Below are 15,745 nucleotides of genomic sequence, written 5' to 3'. Positions count from 1 at the left end.
TTTCCCACAGTTGACAGCTCATGTCAGAGCAAAAACCAATCCAAGAGGTCAAAAGGAATTGTCCGTAGAGCTCAGAGACAGGATTGTGTCGAGGCACAGATCTGGTGAAGGGTAGCCTAAAATGTCTGCAGCATTGAAGGTTCCCAAGAACACAGTGGCGTCCACCATTTCTTAAATGGAAGAAGTTTGGAACCTCCAAGACTCTTCCCAGATGTAGCAGCCTGGCCAAACTGAGTATTCGTGGGAGAAGGGCCATGGTCAGGGGGGTGACCAAGAACCCGATGGTCACTCTGACAGAGCTCTAGAGTTCCTCTGTGGAGATGGGAGACCATTCCAGGACAATCATCTCTGCAGTACTCTACCAATCAGGCCGTTATGGTAGAGTGTGGTGAGATGGAAGCAAATCCTCAGTAAAAAGCACATGACAGCCTGCTTGGAGTTTGCCAAAAGGCACCTAATGACTCTCAGACCATGAGAAACAAGATTCTCTGGTCTGATGAAACCACGATTGAACTCTGACCTGAATGCCAAGCGTCACGACTGGAGGAAACCTGGCGCCATCCCTTCAGTGAAGCATGGTGGTGGCAGCATCATGTCTGGAGGAAACCTGGCACCATCCCTTCAGTGAAGCATGGTGGTGGCAGCATCATGTCTGGAGGAAACCTGGCACCATCCCTTCGGTGAAGCAGTCAGGTTTCAAGACTAGTCATTCAACTGAGACTGCTCTTCTCTGTATCACGGAGGCGCTCCGCTCCGCACTGCTAAAGCTAACTCTCTCTCCTCTGCTCTCATCCTTCTAGACCTATCGGCTGCCTTCGATACTGTGAACCATCAGATCCTCCTCTCCACTCTCTCCGAGTTGGGCATCTCCGGCGCGGCCCACGCTTGGATTGCGTCCTACCTGACAGGTCGCTCCTACCAGGTGGCGTGGCGAGAATCCGTCTCCACACCACGTGCTCTCACCACTGGTGTCCCCCAGGGCTCTGTTCTAGGCCCTCTCCTATTCTCGCTATACACCAAGTCACTTGGCTCTGTCATAACCTCACATGGTCTCTCCTATCATTGCTATGCAGACGACACACAATTAATCGTCTCCTTTCCCCCTTCTGATGACCAGGTGGCGAATCGCATCTCTGCATGTCTGGCAGACATATCAGTGTGGATGACGGATCACCACCTCAAGCTGAACCTCGGCAAGACGGAGCTGCTCTTCCTCCCGGGGAAGGACTGCCCGTTCCATGATCTCGCCATCACGGTTGACAACTCCATTGTGTCCTCCTCCCAGAGCGCTAAGAACCTTGGCGTGATCCTGGACAACACCCTGTCGTTCTCAACTAACATCAAGGCGGTGGCCCGTTCCTGTAGGTTCATGCTCTACAACATCCCAGAGTACGACCCTGCCTCACACAGGAAGCGGCGCAGGTCCTAATCCAGGCACTTGTCATCTCCCGTCTGGATTACTGCAACTCGCTGTTGGCTGGGCTCCCTGCCTGTGCCATTAAACCCCTACAACTCATCCAGAACGCCGCAGCCCGTCTGGTGTTCAACCTTCCCAAGTTCTCTCACGTCACCCCCGCTCCTCCGCTCTCTCCATTGGCTTCCAGTTGAAGCTCGCATCCGCTACAAGACCATGGTGCTTGCCTACGGAGCTGTGAGGGGAACGGCACCTCAGTACCTCCAGGCTCTGATCAGGCCCTACACCCAAACAAGGGCACTGCGTTCATCCACCTCTGGCCTGCTCGCCTCCCTACCACTGAGGAAGTACAGTTCCCGCTCAGCCCAGTCAAAACTGTTCGCTGCTCTGGCCCCCCAATGGTGGAACAAACTCCCTCACGACGCCAGGACAGCGGAGTCAATCACCACCTTCCGGAGACACCTGAAACCCCACCTCTTTAAGGAATACCTAGGATAGGATAAAGTAATCCCTCTCACCCCCCTTAAAAGATTTAGATGCACTACTGTTCCACTGGATGTCATAAGGTGAATGCACCAATTTGTAAGTCGCTCTGGATAAGAGCGTCTGCTAAATGACTTAAATGTAAATGTTAAATGTAATGGTGGCAGCATCACGTCTGGATGAAACCTGGCACCATCCCTTCAGTGAAGCATGGTGGTGGCAGCATCACGTCTGGATGAAACCTGGCACCATCCCTTCAGTGAAGCATGGTGGTGGCAGCATCACGTCTGGAGGAAACCTGGGACTATCCCTTCAGTGAAGCATGGTGGTGGCAGCATCACGTCTGGAGGAAACCTGGCACCTTCCCTTCGGTGAAGCATGGTGGCGGCAGCATCATTCTGTGGGGACTAGGAGACCAGTCAGGATCAAGGGAAAGATGAACGGAGCAAAGTGCAGAGCGATCCTTGATGAAAACCTGCTTCAGAGTGCTCAGGACCTCAGACTGGGGGCGAAGGTTCACCTTCCAACAGAACGACGATCCTAAGCACACAGCCCAGATAAGCACTTTTGGATTTGACATTTTGAACATTGAGATATTAAAGAGATACGCATAGTATATTAAGGAGTGAGATCTGTAGAAAGACAGAGTGGCTGTGGAATGTGCTGGGTGGACGGGAGGAGATCAAAGGATTGCTATAGGGGAGACAGATGGACATCTGTGGAGGGGCTGAGGTCAGGAGGTCAGGTCAGATCCCCTGAAGGGTTTACTAGCCTTTTCCTGTGGAACCATAAGATGTAAGGATTGGAGAGAAGTATATGTATATATATATATATACATAATACTTATTTTATTTCTCATCATTTGCAAATAAATTCATTAAAAATCCTACAATGTGATTTTCTGCATTTTTTCTTCTCATTTTGTCTGTCATAGTTGAAGTGATGACCTATGATGAAAATTACAGGCCTCTCTCATCATTTTAAGTAGGAGAACTTGCACAATTGGTGGCTGACTAAATACTTTTTTGCCCCACTGTATATCTGTGATTGGGTTGTCTGAATTACAGCTGTACAGCTGTTCCCCTTGGGAAGAATTAAACTTGGTTAAAGCTTCTCTAGTGTCTGTGATTTTAGTGTCTGTGAATTTTGGTAGTTACATGTATATTCCTCATTGGTATTAAAGGCGTACTGTGTGAGAGTTACAGTAGATTTTGATCATGTTAATTAATGGTACTGCAGCGTATATAAGTTTATATAAATAATATATATAAGTCCTCATCAAAACCTCTCTCATCTCTTCTTCCAAACACAGGAAGTTCTGTGGGAGAATGAGGAAGTGCTTCAGGAAGTGCAGCTGTTCACACCTGCTGCCCTGCGTGTCGTACTGTCTCATGTTCTTGATGAAGTGGACCTTCTTCGCAGGGCGAGGTCTGGGAGAGCCCGACAGGTTACGAGTCCGACTGGAAGGGGGAGGAAGGGGGAGGAAGGGGGAGTGGGAGGGATGAGGGGGAGGGAAGCAAGATAGGGAAGGAGGGAGAGAGAGAGAGATGGAAGGAGAGAAAGAGAGAGAGATGGAAGAAGGGAGAGAGAGAGAGGGAAGGAGGGAGAGAGAGAGATGGAAGGAGGGAGAGAGAGAGGGAAGGAGGGAGAGAGAGAGAGGGAAGGAGGGAGAGAGAGAGGGAAGGAGGGAGAGAGAGAGGGAAGGAGGGAGACGAGAGAGAGGGAAGGAGGGAGGGAAAAAGAGAGAGGGAAGGAGGGAGAGAGAGAAGTACAGTTAGTCATGAAACACAGACAAGCGACTCCCCAGTTTCCAGTCCCAACAGTCACCAATCATCACAGTAAACAAAACTGCTAATGACATTGGCTGAATCCAAGCCTTTGTGACTGTGATCACTCTGTGTTCCCTGGAGGGAGAAGTCAACCTGTGGTCACTCTGTGTTCCCTGGAGGGAGAAGTCAACCTGTGGTCACTCTGTGTGTTCCCTGGAGGGAGAAGTCAACCTGTGGTCACTCTGTGTTCCCTGGAGGGAGAAGTCAACCTGTGGTCACTCTGTGTTCCCTGGAGGGAGAAGTCAACCTGTGGTCACTGTGTGTGTTTCCTGGAGGGAGAAGTCAACCTGTGGTCACTGTGTGTTCCTGGAGGGAGAAGTCAACCTGTGGTCACTCTGTGTTCCCTGGAGGGAGAAGTCAACCTGTGATCACTCTGTGTTCCCTGGAGGGAGAAGTCAACCTGTGGTCACTGTGTGTGTTCCCTGGAGGGAGAAGTCAACCTGTGGTCACTCTGTGTTCCCTGGAGGGAGAAGTCAACCTGTGGTCACTCTGTGTGTTCCCTGGAGGGAGAAGTCAACCTGTGGTCACTGTGTTCAGTCTGTCACTTTTCACCTTCCTCACCTTTATTATTTCACCATAGATCTCCTCTCTCTTTGGTCACAAATCTGTTTTCAATCACTGACACTGTGAGAAGATGGTCTTTCAAGCTGCATTGTGTTACACTACATGACCAATAGTAGGAGGACACCCCTTCAAACCAGTAGATTCAGCTATTTTTAGCATCATCCATTGCCGACAGGTGTATAAAGTCGAGCAGCCATGCAATCTCCATAGACAAACTGTGGGGCTTTTATTCACGGTTCAGGCTGAAGGGAAATCTCAACGCTACAGCACACAACACTACAGCACACAACACTACAACACACAACACTACAACACACAACACACAACACTACAACACTACAACACACAACACTACAACACACAACACTACAACACACAACACACAACACACAACACTACAACACACAACACTACAACACACAACACTACAACACACAACACTACACACACAACACACAACACACAACACTACAGCACACAACACACAACACACAACAACACACAACACTACAACACACAACACTACAACACACAACACTACAGCACACAACACTACAACACACAACACTACAACACACAACACTACAACACACAACACTACAACACTACAACACACAACACTACAACACACAACACTACAACACTACAACACTACAACACACAACACTACAACACACAACACTACAACACACAACACACAACACTACAACACTACAACACACAACACACAACACTACAACACTACAACACTACAACACTACAACACACAACACTACAGCACACAACACTACAACACTACAACACACAACACTACAACACACAACACACAACACTACAACACACAACACACAACACTACAGCACACAACACTACAACACTACAACACACAACACTACAACACTACAACACACAACACTACAACACACAACACACAACACTACAACACTACAACACACAACACTACAACACTACAACACACAACACTACAACACTACAACACACAACACTACAACACACAACACTACAACACACAACACTACAACACACAACAACACACACAACACTACAACACTACAACACACAACACTACAACACACAACACTACAACACACAACACACAACACACAACACACAACACACAACACTACAACACACAACACTACAACACTACAACACACAACACTACAACACACAACACTACAACACACAACACACAACACACAACACACAACACTACAACACACAACACTACAACACTACAACACTACAACACACAACACTACAACACACAACACTACAACACTACAACACACAACACTACAACACACAACACTACACACAACACTACAACACTACAACACACAACACTACAGCACACAACACTACAACACAACACAACACACAACACTACAACACACAACACTACAACACACAACACTACAACACACAACACTACAACACACAACACTACAACACACAACACTACAACACACAACACTACAACACACAACACTACAACACACAACACTACAACACACAACACTACAACACACAACACTACAACACACAACACTACAACACACAACACTACAACACACAACACTACAACACACAACACTACAACACACAACACTACAACACACAACACTACAACACACAACACTACAACACACAACACTACAACACACAACACTACAACACACAACACTACAACACTACAACACACAACACTACAACACACAACACTACAACACACAACACTACAACACACAACACTACAACACACAACACTACAACACACAACACTACAACACACAACACTACAACACACAACACTACAACACACAACACTACAACACACAACACTACACACACAACACTACAACACTACAACACACAACACTACAACACACAACACTACAACACACAACACTACAACACACAACACTACAACACACAACACACAACACTACAACACTACAACACAACACACAACACTACAACACACAACACTACAACACACAACACACAACACTACAACACACAACACTACAACACTACAACACTACAACACACAACACTACAACACTACAACACACAACACACAACACACAACACACAACACTACAACACACAACACTACAACACTACAACACTACAACACACAACACTACAACACACAACACACAACACTACACACAACACTACAACACACAACACTACAACACTACAACACACAACACTACACACACAACACTACAACACTACAACACTACAACACACAACACTACAACACACAACACTACAACACTACAACACACAACACTACAACACACAACACTACAACACACAACACTACAACACACAACACTACAACACACAACACTACAACACACAACAACACTACAACACACAACACACAACACTACAACACACAACACTACAACACTACAACACACTACAACACTACAACACTACAACACTACAACACACAACACTACAACACACAACACTACAACAACACACAACACACAACACTACAACACACAACACTACAACACACAACACTACAACACACAACACTACAACACACAACACTACAACACACAACACTACAACACACAACACTACAACACACAACACTACAACACACAACACTACAGCACACAACACTACAACACACAACACTACAACACTACAACACACAACACTACAACACTACAACACTACAACACACAACACTACAACACACAACACTACAACACACAACACTACAACACTACAACACACAACACTACACACACAACAACACACAACACTACAACACACAACACTACAACACACAACACTACAACACACAACACTACAACACACAACACTACAACACACAACACTACAACACACAACACTACACACACAACACTACAACACACAACACTACAACACACAACACTACAACACACAACACTACAACACTACAACACACAACACTACAACACACAACACTACAACACACAACACTACAACACACAACACTACAGCACACAACACTACAACACACAACACTACAACACACAACACTACAACACACAACACTACAGCACACAACACTACAACACTACAACACACAACACACAACACTACAACACTACAACACTACAACACTACAACACACAACACACAACACTACAACACTACAACACACAACACTACAACACACAACACTACAGCACACAACACTACAACACACAACACTACAACACACAACACTACAACACACAACACACAACACACAACACTACAACACTACAACACACAACACTACAACACACAACACTACAACACACAACACTACAACACACAACACTACAACACACAACACTACAACACACAACACTACAACACACAACACTACAACACACAACACTACAACACACAACACTACAACACACAACACTACAACACACAACACTACAACACACAACACTACAACACACAACACTACAACACACAACACTACAACACACAACACTACAACACACAACACTACAACACACAACACTACAACACACAACACTACAACACACAACACTACAACACACAACACACAACACTACAACACTACAACACTACAACACACAACACTACAACACACAACACTACAACACACAACACTACAACACACAACACTACAACACACAACACTACAACACTACAACACACAACACTACAACACACAACACTACAACACACAACACTACAACACACAACACTACAACACACAACACTACAACACACAACACTACAACACACAACACTACAACACACAACACTACAACACACAACACTACACACACAACACTACACACACAACACTACAACACACAACACTACAGCACACAACACTACAACACACAACACTACAACACACAAACACTACAACACACAACACTACAACACTACAACACTACAACACACAACACACAACACTACAACACTACAACACACAACACACAACACTACAACACACAACACACAACACTACAACACACAACACTACAACACTACAACACTACAACACACAACACTACAACACACAACACACAACACTACAACAACACTACAACACTACAACACTACAACACTACAACACTACAACACTACAACACACAACACTACAACACACAACACACAACACTACAACACACAACACTACAACACACAACACTACAACACACAACACTACAACACACAACACTACAACACACAACACTACAACACACAACACTACAACACACAACACACAACACACAACACTACAACACACAACACTACAACACACAACACTACAACACACAACACTACAACACACAACACTACAACACACAACACTACAACACACAACACTACAACACACAACACTACAACACTACAACACAACAACACACAACACACAACACACAACACACAACACACAACACACAACACTACAACACACAACACACAACACAACACTACAACACACAACACTACAACACACAACACTACAACACTACAACACTACAACACTACAACTACAACACACAACACTACAACACACAACACTACAACACACAACACTACAACAACACACAACACACAACACTACAACACACAACACTACAACACACAACACACAACACTACAACACACAACACACAACACTACAACACACAACACTACAACACACAACACTACAACACACAACACACAACACTACAACACACAACACTACAACACACAACACTACAACACTACAACACACAACACTACAACACAACACACAACACTACAACACACAACACTACAACACACAACACACAACACTACAACACTACAACACACAACACTACAACACACAACACTACAACACACAACACACAACTACAACACACAACACTACAACACACAACACTACAACACACAACACTACAACACACAACACTACAACACACAACACTACAACACACAACACACAACACACAACACTACAACACTACAACACACAACACTACAACACACAACACTACAACACACAACACTACAACACACAACACTACAACACTACAACACTACAACACAACACAACACACAACACTACAACACACAACACTACAACACACAACACTACAACACACAACACTACAACACACAACACTACAACACAACACTACAACACACAACACTACACACACAACACTACAACACTACACAACACTACAACACACAACACTACAACACACAACACTACAACACACAACACTACAACACACAACACTACAACACTACAACACTACAACACACTACAACACTACAACACACAACACACAACACACAACACTACAACACACAACACTACAACACACAACACTACAACACACAACACTACAACACTACAACACTACAACACACAACACTACAACACACAACACTACAACACACAACACTACAACACACAACACTACAACACACAACACTACAACACACAACACTACAACACACAACACTACAACACACAACACTACAACACACAACACTACAACACACAACACTACAACACACAACACTACAACACTACAACACTACAACACACAACACTACAACACACAACACTACAACACACAACACTACAACACACAACACTACAACACACAACACTACAACACACAACACTACAACACACAACACTACAACACACAACACTACAACACTACAACACTACAGCACACAACACTACAACACACAACACTACAACACACAACACTACAACACACAACACTACAACACTACAACACACAACACTACAACACACAACACTACAACACACAACACTACAACACTACAACACTACAACACTACAACACTACAACACTACAACACTACAACACACAACACTACAACACTACAACACACAACACTACAACACACAACACTACAACACACAACACTACAACAACACACAACACTACAACACACAACACTACAAGCACACAACACTACAACACACAACACTACAACACTACAACACACAACACACAACACTACAACACTACAACACTACAACACACAACACTACAACACACAACACTACAACACTACAACACACAACACTACAGCACACAACACTACAACACACAACACTACAACACTACAACACACAACACTGGAACACTACAACACACAACACTACAACACACAACACTACAACACTACAACACACAACACACAACACTACAACACACAACACTACAACACACAACACTACAGCACACAACACTACAACACACAACACTACAACACACAACAACACACACAACACTCACAACAACACTACAACACACAACACTACAACTACCAACACACAACACACAATGTTACAACACACAACACTACAACACACAACACTACAACACACAACACTACAACACACAACACACAACATCTACAGCACACAACACTACAACACACAACACTACAACACACAACACACAACACACAACACTACAACACACAACACACACACAACACTACAACACTACAACACACAACACACAACACTACAACACACAACACTACAACACACAACACTACAACACTACAACTGTTACAACACTACAACACACAACACACAACACTACAACACAACACTACAACACACAACACTACAGCACACAACACTACAACACACAACACTACAACACACAACACTACAACACACAACACTACAACACACAACACTACAGCACACAACACACAACACTACAACACACAACACTACAAAACACAACATACAACACACAACACTACAACAACAACACAACACACAACACTACAACACACAACACTACAACACACAACACTACAACACACAACACTACAACACACAACACTACAACAGTACAACACTACAACACACAACACTACAACACACAACACTACAACACTACAACACACAACACTACAACACACAACACTACAACACACAACACTACAACACACAACACTACAACACACAACACACAACACTACAACACACAACACTACAACACACAACACACAACACTACAACAACAACACTACAACACACACACAACACTACAACACACAACACTACAACACACAACACTACAACACACAACACTACAACACACAACACTACAACACACAACACTACAGCACACAACACTACAACACACAACACTACAACACACAACACTACAACACACAACACTACAACACTACAACACACAACACACAACACACAACACACAACACTACAACACACAACACTACAACACACAACACTACAACACACAACACTACAACACACAACACTACAACACTACAACACACAACACTACAACACACAACACTACAGCACACAACACTACAACACACAACACTACAACACTACAACACACAACACTACAACACACAACACTACAACACACAACACTACAACACACAACACTACAACACACAACACTACAACACACAACACTACAGCACACAACACTACAACACACAACACTACAACACTACAACACACAACACACAACACACAACACAACGACATTCTAGACATTCTTCCAACTTTGTGGAAACAGTTTGGAGAGGTTTCTGTTTCAACATGACAATGCCCCCGTGCACAAAGAGAGGTCCATACAGAAATGTTTTGTCGAGATCGAGTGTGGAAGAACTTGACTGGCCTCCACAGAGCCCTGACCTCAACTCCACTGAACACCATTGGGATGAATTGGAACGCTGACTGCGAGCCAGGACTAATCGCCCAACATCAGTGCCCGACCTCACTAATGATCTTGTAGCTGAATAGAAGCCCCCCTGCAGCAATGTTTCAACATCTAGTGGAAAGCCTTCCCAGAAGAGTGGAGGCTGTTATAGCAGCAATGTTCCAACATCTAGTGGAAAGCCTTCCCAGAAGAGTGGAGGCTGTTATAGCAGCAATGTTCCTACATCTAGTGGAAAGCCTTCCCAGAAGAGTGGAGGCTGTTATAGCAGCAATGTTCCAGCATCAAGTGGAAAGCCTTCCCAGAAGAGTGGAGGCTGTTATAGCAGCAAACGGGGGACCAACTCCATATTAATGCCCATGATTTTGAAATGAGATGTTGGATGAGCAGGTGTCCACATACTGTGTAGTGTATCTGGGGCCTATAGACAAGGACTCAAGGACTGTTTATTGCCGTAATTCAAACCACATAAGAGCCGCGTAAAGTGGATAAGAAAACGCTGAGTGGGAAAAGTTTAGATTTGAGTAGAAATCTGTGGCAGTGCTGATGATGCTGATGTCACAGTGATGTCACAATGATTATCGTCTCAACTGAAGTTGAATAAGAATAGTAGAGACAGTGCACATCTCTGTGTGTCTCTCTCTCCATCCTCCCCTCTCTCTCTCCATCCTCTCTCCATCCCCCCCTCTCTCTCTTGCTCTCTCTCTCCATCTTCCATCCTCCATCTTCTGCTCTCTATCCTCCATCCTCCTCCCTCTCTCCATCCTGTCTATCCCCCTCCATCTCTCTCTATCCTCCATCCTCCCTCTCTCTCTCTCTCTCCATCCTCTCTCCATCCTCCCCCTCTCTCTCCCCTCTCTCCATCCCCCTCTCTCTCTCCACCCATCCCCCCTCTCTCCATCCTCCCTCTCTCCATCCTCCACTGCTCTCCATCCTCTCTCCATCCTTCTCTCCCTCTCTCTCCATCTCTAGCTCTCTCTCCATACTCTATCCTCTCTCCATCCTCCCCCCTCTCTCTCTCTCCACCCCCCTCTCTCCATCCTCCACTCCCTCTCCATCCTCCACTCCATCCTCTCTCCATCCTCTCTCTCTCCATCCTTCTCTCTCTCTCCATCTCTCTCTCTCCATCCTCCCTCTCTTTCACCATCCTTCTCTCTCCATCCTCAGCCCTCTCCATCCTTCCCTCTCTCCATCCTCCTCTTATCTCTCTCCACCCCCTCTATCCCCCCCCTCTCTATCCCCCTCTCTCCATCCTTACCCCACTCTCCATCCTCCCCCCTCACTCTCTACCCTCCCCCCTGGCTCTAGCCCTGAGGCTCTACCCTCCCTCTCTCTTTCCTCCCCAACTCTTCCACCCCCTCTCTCCATCCCTCCCCTCATCCCTCTCTCCTCTCATTTCCCTCTCCCTCTCATTCTCCTCATTCTTACCAGATATTTAGTCTGGTGGTTTTTGAGGCAGCAGCTCTCTTAGTCTAACAGCTGGGTAGCTTGAGCAGCAGCAGATATTTATCTTTATTACTGCTAGCTTGAGGCAGCAGATGCTTGAGGCAAATTAAGAACAGCCTCTTATTACTGCTGGGTAGCTTGAGGCAGCAGCTCTCTTATTACAGCTGGGTAGCTTGAGGCAGCAGCCCTCTTATTACAGCTGGGTAGCTTGAGGCAGCAACTCTCTTATTACTGCTGGGTAGCTTGAGGCAGCAGCCCTCTTATTACTGCTGGGTAGCTTGAGGCAGCAGCTCTCTTATTACAGCTGGGTAGCTTGAGGCAGCAGCTCTCTTATTACTGCTGGGTAGCTTGAGGCAGCAGCTCTCTTATTACTGCTGGGTAGCTTGAGGCAGCAGCCCTCTTATTACTGCTGGGTAGCTTGAGGCAGCAGCTCTCTTATTACTGCTGGGTAGCTTGAGGCAGCAGCTCTCGTATTACAGCTGGGTAGCTTGAGGCACTTATTAGCTGGGTAGCTTAGCTTGAGGCAGCAGCCCTCTTATTACTGCTGGGTAGCTTGAGGCAGCAGCTCTCTTATTACTGCTGGGTAGCTTGAGGCAGCAGCCCTCTTATTACTGCTGGGTAGCTCGAGGCAGCAGCTCTCTTATTACAGCTGGGTAGCTTGAGGCAGCAGCTCTCTTATTACTGCTTTGTAATGTTCGTGTGGAACAGGTGGACAATAGGGATATATCGGTGAACACATCGGAATCGGACGATATTAGCTAAAAATGCGGTATCGGCCCGATGTCTAGTTTAACGGCGATGTTACAGCTACCGTGCTATAACTATATAATGTAGGTACATGACATAATGACACCCAGTACAATGTGGCGCTACACATGCAACACAGCATTCCTAACCTGGCCCACAATGTCTGCTGTGTGGATCGAGCAGTCAACAAGTCCAGCAGTCATTTGAAAGAGTCAGGACATTTCAGCGAGACAACTCAAAGGCGAAATCCATTAAAGAGAATGGAATTCATTCCTCTTGACAATCAACTGTTCTCTGTCTTGGATGATATGGGGTAGCTTAGTGGTTAGAGCGTTGGACTAGTAACCGAAAGGTTGCAAGTTCAAATCCCCGAGCTGACAAGGTACAAATCTGTCGTTCTGCCCCTGAACAGGCAGTTACCCCACTGTTCCTAGGCCGTCATTGAAAATAAGAATTTGTTCTTAACTCACTTGCCTAGTAAAATAAAGGTTAAAAAAAAAAAAATGTTGGTTTTCGCCGACTGGTCGAGCACTGGTACACACTACTGTCTTGACGTTGGCCTGGGGGGTAGGTTTATGACAGTCATAAATACCTCCCCCCCTTTTTCCTCTCTCTACCCTACTGAGGTTACATTTGAAAACCCCTTGGTTAACATAGAGATTCTGGGAACATCAGTAGGTGGGGGGAAATGAACTATATTCTGGTAATCCGACCAATTGAACATATGCGGTGGTACTTAATGAATATGATGTAATTTCGGTTGTCATCTGAGACATTCTCCTCAATGATAGGAGGACATGAACTCTACAGTGGAAAGTCTACACATCAGAGTTATCGGATTCACATGGAATTGTTGTTCAATTTAAATATTTGAATATAAAATTATTGGTGAAAAGATTAAATGTCATTTTAGAGCTTTGGGTTTTCATAAGGTTAGGGCTCTGCTCAATCAGTGACCCGCCCCTGTGAAGAGACATGGGCTGAAGACTGTGAAACACGCCCTTCTCGCTCCACTATATAAGCCCTTGACGACAATATAACCTCCTGTTCCAAGTACGTGAGGTCTGCAGCCTCTGCGTTAAAAAGGACCAACATGTCAACTACAGAACTAAGCCAACATCAGCGTGAGCTTTGGTTGCGAATGGCATGAACTTTGAACTCTTATTCACTAGAGAAATGATACCTCCTAGCCGTTGAGTTAGCAACAGCAGCTGCAAACGAGGGCTAGGAAAGAAAAGAGAGAGTATCCCGTCTCTCCATCCTCTCTCTCTCCATCCCCCCCTCTCTCTCTCTTGCTCTAGTAAATATTACTAGGTCTTTAAGAGTTTAATCGGAAGATAACAGCTCTATAAATATTATTTTGTGGTGCCCCGACTCTCTAGTTAATTACATTTACATGATTAGCCCAATCAGGTAATATCAATTACGGAGAAAGGATTTTATAGAATAGCATGTCATATCAAAGTCCGGCATAA

At 44.9% G+C, this 15,745-nt stretch overlaps 1 pseudogene; it reads right to left on the bottom strand.

Annotated features, from left to right (window-relative positions):
* The window catches only part of LOC135562788 (CDK5 and ABL1 enzyme substrate 2-like), a 126,395-nt pseudogene that overhangs the window by 78,581 nt on the left and 32,069 nt on the right, over positions 1-15,745 (bottom strand).

This window comes from Oncorhynchus nerka, linkage group LG20 (genome assembly GCF_034236695.1).
Source record: "Oncorhynchus nerka isolate Pitt River linkage group LG20, Oner_Uvic_2.0, whole genome shotgun sequence".
NCBI lineage: Eukaryota > Metazoa > Chordata > Actinopteri > Salmoniformes > Salmonidae > Oncorhynchus > Oncorhynchus nerka.
This window is presented reverse-complemented; position numbering and strand designations above follow the sequence as displayed.